Here is a 9,156-nt window from a genome sequence, read left to right on the forward strand (position 1 = left end):
CATGCTTTATAAGGGTGTGGATACCTTTCCCTAACATGATGTATTTTGACGAGTGTGGGGGGCTTCAGCTATCATCCTTATCATCAAAGGCAAAACCGTGAGGCCTTGTGTGCCAAAGCAGACAATATCGTGCTAGCGGGTGGTCTGGGCTATTACAAGTAGGCTATAGTTAAAATTAAAAAATGATGCGTTGCAGGGATCCATGCTAGAGTGCATGTGTGTGTGTGATTTCTTTAAGAAACAAAAAGATTAAATATGTAGCAGAATTTATTAGCATGATACAAGATTTGAAGAGAAAAGAGACCACAATAGTAGATGATGTTGAAGAGTGTGCCAGCTTGCAAGAAAGGCTAACTAAGAAGGGAAAACGCATCAGTTTGCTTTAATGACAATACTTTGAAAGGTAAATTTTTTGTCTCTTTGAATATGTTGTGGTATTTTAGTCTCTTTGAATATATCATATGGGTCAGAATGGGACAAGATGTCATGTGCAGGGAAAGTATCTAATTTAGGTATAAGATGAATATATCATCCTTGGTTTTAGACAAGTAAGAAAGTAAGAGTTGATTATATGTCATTTTGGTATAAGCTTAATTCATTTTTCTTTTTTCACTTTAGAGATGAGCTCATCTCATCTCAAATTAGCCTTACTATTATATTTTAGTTTTTACTGCTGAAGCATTCTTATTTATCTGATAAACTCAATGGTCATGACACATGCAGTTGTTTTGTTTGATGGCATATTGGTTGCTCTATATTTTACGTTCTTGATATTTACTCAATATATTTTTTGTTCTGGATATTTCCTCACAAGTTATGAGTATCCACCGAAAACAATGACATATGTCTACCGCTGTAAAAATCTTCCATGAAAATTGGATAAGTACCAAAGCCACTAGATCAATAATGAGTGTATGGTTTCTACACATACATTTTTTTATTAGCCAGCTATTGGAGCTAGTAATAACTAGATACATTTAAAATGAATCAATACTAATGTGATATTTTAGTCTCTTTGAACATATTATTATAATTTTATTAGTCTCTTTGTTTAGAAACAACAAAGAGAGAAACACGAGGACCTACACAGTACTTGAAGATTCATGCAAGACAGTTGGAAGATAGAGAAGAAATTACTCTAGATGTTGAAGGAGAGGCAATTGGTCCTACTGATGAAGCTGCAAACAACTTGAGCAAATTTTTGGGCATAGTGGCATGGAATTCAGATTTTTGTCCATTAATTTACACAAATTTGTAAAAAATGATGATATAAATACAATTAGTTATGACCTATACTAGTATTATATTATTTTGCAATGATGATATAATCTGATTGTGGATCTTACAACAATTTTTTTATAAGTCAAATTTGATGGTAAATGTTTAATTAGTTTTTTTTAGTAATTTGATTAAAATAGTTTAGGTTATTTATTGACACTAAATTAAAAAAGTTGGAACTAATTTCATTCATGAGAAAACTATTGTAAATAAAGAATCATATATTACAAAAAACTATTGTCAAAAGTCACAAAAAAGCAATAGTGTTAAAACCGTTGTCAAAGACGACTGCAAAATTGCAATGGTATTAAAACCGTTGCCAAAAAATGACATTAGTGGTAACGCTTTAAAACCGTTGGCTTAGACAACTACAAAATGGCAATGGTATTAAAATCGTTGCCAAAACACGACACCAACAGTAACGCTTTAAAACCGTTGGCTTTGTGGATAATAAAACTACACGTCCCATTGTTCATAGGATTCCTTTCAGAAGTGTACATATACTGGTTGTTGGCAACCATGTCAATGAACTCCTGCGCCTCTTCAAGTGGAGGGATTCACCTGCAGAGTGGTCCAATCCCATCTTGGACATCTTAGATAGGCTATCATAGAAAATATCTAACATGGTCCAATCTGAGATCATATCAAGAGGACATCTCCCAATCAATTGCTTGTATCTTTCCCAAACTTCATAGAGGGATTCACCCTCTTTTTGTCTGAAGTTTTATAATTCCACCCTAAGCTTGCTCAGCTTTTGAGGTGGAAAGAACTTGGTCAAGAATCCATTGACCACCTTCTCCCAACTATCTAGGCTTTTCTTAGACTGATAATCCATCCATAGCCTTGCTCTGTCTCTTACTGCAAAGGGGAAGAGCATGATCTTGTAGACTTCTGGATTTACTCCATTAGTCTTAACAATGTCACATATCTGTAGAAAGTCAGATAGGAACTTGTTTGGATCTTCTTGTGGAAGTCCATGAAACTGGCAGTTTTGTTGTACCAGAGTGACCAGTTGAGGCTTCAACTCAAAGTTGTTTGCCCCAATGGCAGGAATGGAGATGATGCGCCCATAGAAGTCAGAATTGGGTGTAGTGTAAGATCCTAGGACCTTTCTTGCATCACCCCCATTGTCTAGATTAGCTGCCATTGTTGTTTCTTCTACCTCTTGTTCTAATGCTCCTATGAGATTCCTTACGGCCCTACTAGCTTGAGCTTGTTGCATACGCTCAGGTTCAGAATCTAGGTCAAAGAGAGGTTCTTTATCCATACTCATGTTCATAAACAAGAAGAAAGAAACCAAGAAGAGAAGAGAAAGGAGTCTCTATGTCAGAGTATAGAGGAAGAGAAAAAAAAGAAAGATGCTTTTTAATTTAAAAAGAATTTTCGAAATTAAGGAGGGAAATAGGAAAGGAGTTTTCAAAATAAGAGGGAGAAAGGAAGAAGAAGATTTTCGAAAAAGAAGAGAGAAAAAAGAGTTAGAGATTTTCGAAAATAGAAGAGAGAGAGAGAGAAAAGAATTAGAAAGAATCAAACTTTTAAAAATTAAAATGAGACAAACAAGTAACTAACTACGAAAGATTATAAAATAAAATAAAAGATTGGAAGGGATTTGATTTTTGAAAATATTTGAAATTTTAAAAAGCGAGAAGTTGGAAAAGAATCTTTAAAAGTTAAAAGAAAAAAACAGGATAAGATAAGATTTCAAAATTTAAGATAAAAGATTTGATTTTAAAAAGTTTTGAAATTAAAAGAAAGTAAAAGAAGGATTTTAAAATTTTGAAGATTTTAAAATTCAAAATTAAAAGAAAGAAAAACAAACAAAATACTAAACTTTTAAAATTGAATTTAAAAGAAAGATAAGATAACAAGATTTTGAAAATCAAAGAAAGAAAAGATAAGATAAAGATTTGAAATAGAAGATAAAAAAGAAATTTACAAAATCAAAAAGACAACTAACAAGATACCAAACTTAAAAATTTTGAAATTGGATTACACAAGTTTGAAAAATTTAAAAGGAAAACACTAAAAGACACCAAACTTAAAGATTTCAAAAATCAAAGACACTAATTTTCGAAAACCTTGAAAGAAAAACACCAAAGGACACCAAACTTGAAAATTTTGAAATCAATCAAGAAAAATAGCAAGAACAGTTTGAACATTAAGCAAAGAAAACAAGAACAATTTTCAAAGACTCAAGAAAAGAAATGAAACCCAAAGTGACACCAAACTTAAAATTTGACATAAGACTCGAACAAAACAAAAAGATATGAATATATATATATATATATATATATATATATATATATATATATAATTTTCGAAAAAGAAACAAATAACACAAAGAGGAAAACACGTAAAGGTACCTGATCTACGGAACAGGATAACCGTTAGTTTGTCAATCACAAACGATCCCCGGCAACAGCACCAAAAACTTGATGCGCGAATTTGTGACTCGCACAACTGAACCGGCAAATGCACCCAGCCGTCGAAGTAATACCTCAGGTGAGTGAGAGTCGAATCCCACGAGGATTGCCGGATTGAGCAAGTTGTAGTTATCCTGTAGATCTTAGTCAGGAGAATAGAAGATAGTTGTTGTTTGTTGTAGGCGCATAAACAAGCAATAACAATAGAACGTAGAAACAGTAATTAGCAGTCAGTTAAGGCATCGGAAATGCTTCTTCTTCTGTATTAACACGTCATACTCACTACTTCAATGATGAATGATTCCTTCAATGGCAAGGTTGTAAGTGATTAAGCCATTGGTCGAGGTCATTAATCTCCTCAGGTCCAAACCAAACATCTGAACGGACTAGATCAATCTGGGAGAGGGTGTAACGTACGCAATTTAATCTCTTTGGTGATCCTACTCAAAACGCCACAAACAAGGTTGGATCTTCTGGATCAGAGAATGATGCTCTTATAATTCTAGCCCTTAGAGCCATAGGAACATCAATTACCCCTGACTAACGAGGTTTTATGTCACATACACCAATTAGCCCAGATAACTTGTTGGAACCTGTGATGCGTTCTCAAGCTGTAGCTCAATACTATTCGGGTCAAGACTGGTAAAGAACTCATGTAGAATCGAGATTCATAAGAATGAAGAATGACAATGCATCATAGAATAAAATCAACCATAGATTGAAGTAGAAAAGTAATTGCATAAATTCATAAGAATCAGCAGAGCTCCTAACCTTAATCTAGGAGGTTTAGTTGCTCATACTGTACAGAGAATAAAGTGTAAAGTTCGAATGTGGTCGAGGAGATATTAAACAGGGGCAATCTCCTCTTATATATACTAATAACTAGAGTTAAAAAGAAACTAATAATAATTAGAAATTATAAAAATGAAACCAACTAGGCTAAAGGTGTGAAAATCCACTTCTAGGGCCCACTTGGTGAGTGTTTGGGCTTAGCTTGGTGATGAGCGGATAATTTATACACTTTTTGGCATTGTTTTTAAGTAGTTTTTAGTAGGATCTAGCTACTTTTAGGGATGTTTTCATTAGTTTTTATGCTAAATTCACATTTCTGGACTTTACTATGAGTTTGTGTGTTTTTCTGTGATTTCAGGTATTTTTTGGCTGAAATTAAGGGACCTGAGCAAAACTCTGATAAGAAGGCTGACAAAGGACTGCTAATGCTGTTGGATTCTGACCTTCCTGCACTCGAAATGGATTTTCTAGAGCTACAAAACTCCAAATGGCACGCTTTCAATGGCGTTGGAAAGTAGACATCTAGAGCTTTCCAGAAATATATAATAATCTATACTTTATTCGAGATTAGATGATGTAAACTGGCACTCAACGCCAGTTCCATGCTGCATTTTGGAGTCAAACGCCAGAAACACGTCACGAACCAGAGTTGAACGCCAAAAAAACGTTACAACTTGGCGTTCAACTCCAAAAGAAGCCTCTGCATGTGTAAAGCTCAAGCTCAGCCCAAGCACACACCAAGTGGGCCCCGGAAGTGGATTTCTGCATCAATTACTTACTTCTGTAAACCCTAGTAGCTAGTCTAGTATAAATAGGACATTTTATTATTGTATTAGACATCCTGGATCCGGGATTGTATTTTTGATCCTGTGATCACGTTTATGGGGGCTGGCCATTCGGCCATGCCTGGACCTTCATCACTTATGTATTTTCAACGGTGGAGTTTCTGCACACCATAGATTAAGGGTGTGGAGCTCTGCTGTACCTCGAGTTTTAATGTAATTTCTACTATTTTCTATTCAATTTAGTTTATTCCTGTTCTAATATATTCTTTGCACTTCAACATGATGAATGTGATGATCCGTGACACTCATCATCATTCTCACCTATGAACGCGTGACAGACAACCACTTCCGTTCTACCTTAGACCAGGCGCATATCTCTTGGATTCCTTAATTAGAATCTTCGTGGTATAAGCTAGAATTGATGGTGGCATTCATGAGAATCCGGAAAGTCTAAACCTTGTCTGTGGTATTCTGAGTAGGATTCAGGGATTGAATGACTGTGACGAGCTTCAAACTCGCGATTGTTGGGCGTGATGACAAACGCAAAAGAATCAATGGATTCTACTCCAACATGATCGAGAATCGACAGATGATTAGCCGTGCTGTGACAGAGCATTTGGACCATTTTCACTGAGAGGATGGGATGTAGCCATTGACAACGGTGATGCCCTACATACAGCTTGCCATGGAAAGGAGTAAGAAGGATTGGATGAGGGTAGTAGGAAAGTAGAGATTCAGAAGGAACATAGCATCTTCATACGCCTATCTGAAATTCCCATCAATGATTTGCATAAGTATTTCTATCTTTATTTTCTATTTATTTATTATTATTATTCGAAAACTCCATAACCATTTATTATTCGCCTAACTGAGATTTGCAAGATGACCATAGCTTGCTTCATACCAACAATCTCCGTGGGATCGATCCTTACTCACGTAAGGTTTATTACTTGGACGCCCCAGTGCACTTGCTGGTTAGTTGTGTGAGGTTGTGAAGAAAGTGCTGAGTTATAAACGCGCATACCAAGTTGAATGCCATTATTAGAGATCACAATTTCGTGTACCAAGTTTTTGGCGCCGTTGCCAGGGATTGTTCAAGTTTGGACAACTGACGGTTCATCTTGTTGCTCAGATTAGGTAATTTTCTTTTCAAAAATTTTTTTAAAAATTTATCCCTATTTTCAAAAATAAATAAATAAATAAATTATTCTATGACTTCAGAATTTTTAAGAATGGATTCTAGAGTTTTATGTAACAAGTTGAAGCCTGGTTGGCTGTAAAGCCATATCCAAATTCTTTTAGATTGAAGCTTCCACTTGTCAACATAAAAGGCATGTATATGGAGTTGGATAAAGTATCAGCTGTTGCATGCTTGATTTATATCCTAAAGCTGGCTGGCCATTAAGCCATGTCCAACCCTTGGATTGGAGCTTTAGGCTAACACTGAAAGATTCCTGGAATTCTTCTTAAAAATTTTGAATTTCTTATTCTCTTTTTCCTATATGTTTTTCGAAAAATATAAAATAAAATCCAAAATTTTTTTTATAAAATCGAAAAAAAATCAAAAAAATATTTTTGTGTTTCTTGTTTGAGTCTTGTGTCATATTTTAAGTTTGGTGTCAATTGTATATTCATCTTGCTCTTGCATTTTTTGGAAATTCATGCATTCATAGTGTTCTTCATGATCTTCAAGTTGTTCTTGGTAAGTCTTCTTGTTTGATCTTGATGTTTTCTTGTTTTGTGTCTTTTATTATTTTTCATGTGCATTTTTTCATTCATAGTGTCTAAGCATTAAAGATTTCTAAGTTTAGTGTCTTACATGTTTTATTTGCATCAAAAATTTTTCAAAAATATGTTCTTGATGTTCATCATAATCTTCAAAGTGTTCTTGGTGTTCATCTTGACATTCATAGTGTTCTTGCATGCATTATGTGTTTGATCCAAAATTTTCATGTTTTGGGTCATATTTGTGTTTTTCTCTCTCAACATTAAAAATTCAAAAAAAAATAAAAAAAATTTCTTTTTCTTAATTTTCTTATAATTTTCGAAAATTTGAGTTGACTTAGTCAAAAAATTTTAAAACTTAGCTATTTCTTATAAGTCAAGTCAAATTTTCAATTTTAAAAATCTTATCTTTTCAAAGCTTCTTCAAAAATCAAATCTTTTTCATTTTTTATTATTTTCAAAAAATTTTTAAAAAAAATGATTTTAAAATATTTTTCTTATCTTTATTTCAAAATTGAAACTTTACTAACAATTAATGTGATTGATTCAAAAATTTGAAGTTTGTTACTTTCTTGTTAAGAAAGGTTCAATCTTTAAATTCTAGAATCATATCTTTTAGTTTCTTGTTAGTCAAGTAATCAAATTTTAATTTTAAAAATCAATTCTTTTTCAAAATATCTTTTCTATCATATCTTTTTCAAAAATTTAACTTCAAAATATCTTTTCTAAATTCTTATCTTTTCAAAATTAAATTTCAAATCTTTTTCAACTAACTAGTTGACTTTTTATTTGTTTTAACTATATCTTATCTTTTTTTTAAAACCATCTAACTAATTTCCTCTCCTAATTTTCGAAAATTACCTCCCTCTTTTTCAAAATTCTTTTAATTAACTAATTATTTTAAATTTTAATTTTAATTTTATTTCTTCCTTTAGTTTTCGAAAATCACTAACTTATTTTTCAAAATTAATTTTCGAATTCTCCCCCTCTCATCTTTTTCTATTTATTTATTTATTTACTAATACTTCTCTTCATCTCAAGAATCTGAACCTATCTTCACCCTTGTGTTTGGATTCTTAAATTCCTTTCTTCTTCTACTAACATAAAAGAATCTCTATACTGTGACATAGAGGATTCCTCTTCCTTTTCTGTTCTCTTCTTTCTCATATGAGCAGGAACAAGGAAAAAAGCATTTTTGTTGAAGCTGATCCTGAACCTGAAAGGACTCTGAAGAGGAAACTAAGAGAAGCTAAATCACAACAATCCAAAGACAACCTTACTGAAATTTTCGAACAAGAAAAGGATATGGCAGCCGAACCCAACAACAATAATGCAAGAAGGATGCTTGGTGATTATACTACACCTACTTCCAAGTTTGATGGAAGAAGCATCTCAATCCCTTCCATTGGAGCAAACAATTTTGAGCTGAAACCTCAACTAGTTGCTCTAATGCAACAGAACTGCAAGTTTCATGGACTTCCATCAGAAGATCCCTACTAGTTTTTAACTGAGTTCTTGCAGATCTATGAGACTGTTAAGACTAATGGAGTAGATCCTGAAGTCTACAGGCTCATGATTTTCCCTTTTGCTGTAAGAGACAGAGCTAGAACATGGTTAGACTCACAACCTAAGGATAGCCTGGACTCTTGGGATAAGCTGGTCACGGCCTTCTTGGTTAAATTCTTTCCTCCTCAAAAGTTGAGCAAGCTTAGAGTGGATGTTTAGACCTTCAAGCAAAAAGATGGTGAATCCCTCTATGAAGCTTGGGAAAGATACAAGCAGATGACCAAAAAGTGTCCTTCTGACATGTTTTCAGAGTGGACCATGATAGATATATTCTATTATAGTCTGTCTGAGTTCTCTAAGATGTCACTGGACCATTCTGCAGGTGGATCCATTCACCTAAAGAAAACACCTGCAGAAACTCAGGAACTTATTGAAATGGTTACAAATAACCAATTCATGTACACTTCTGAGAGGAATTCCGTGAATAATGGGACGCCTCAGAGGAAGAGAGTTCTTGAAATTGATGCTCTGAATGCCATATTGGCTCAGAACAAAATGTTGACTCAGCAAGTCAACGTGATTTCTCAAAGTCTGAATGGATGGCAAAATGCATCCAACAGCACTAAAGAGGCATCTTTTGAAGAAGA

At 33.8% G+C, this 9,156-nt stretch overlaps 2 non-coding genes across 2 annotated transcripts; one reads left to right on the forward strand and one right to left on the reverse strand.

The window, feature by feature from the left end:
* The first annotated feature begins 1,916 nt into the window (after nt 1-1,916).
* Nucleotides 1,917-2,023, forward strand: LOC130978375 (small nucleolar RNA R71). Its single transcript, XR_009086022.1, has one exon. It is a non-coding gene; the product is annotated as a small nucleolar RNA R71 (small nucleolar RNA).
* Nucleotides 2,024-8,707: 6,684 nt separating this feature from the next.
* LOC130977173 (small nucleolar RNA R71) lies at nt 8,708-8,811 on the reverse strand. The gene has a single exon (XR_009084878.1). It is a non-coding gene; the product is annotated as a small nucleolar RNA R71 (small nucleolar RNA).
* Nucleotides 8,812-9,156: the final 345 nt, after the last annotated feature.

This window comes from Arachis stenosperma, chromosome 4, assembly GCF_014773155.1.
Source record: "Arachis stenosperma cultivar V10309 chromosome 4, arast.V10309.gnm1.PFL2, whole genome shotgun sequence".
Taxonomy (NCBI): domain Eukaryota; kingdom Viridiplantae; phylum Streptophyta; class Magnoliopsida; order Fabales; family Fabaceae; genus Arachis; species Arachis stenosperma.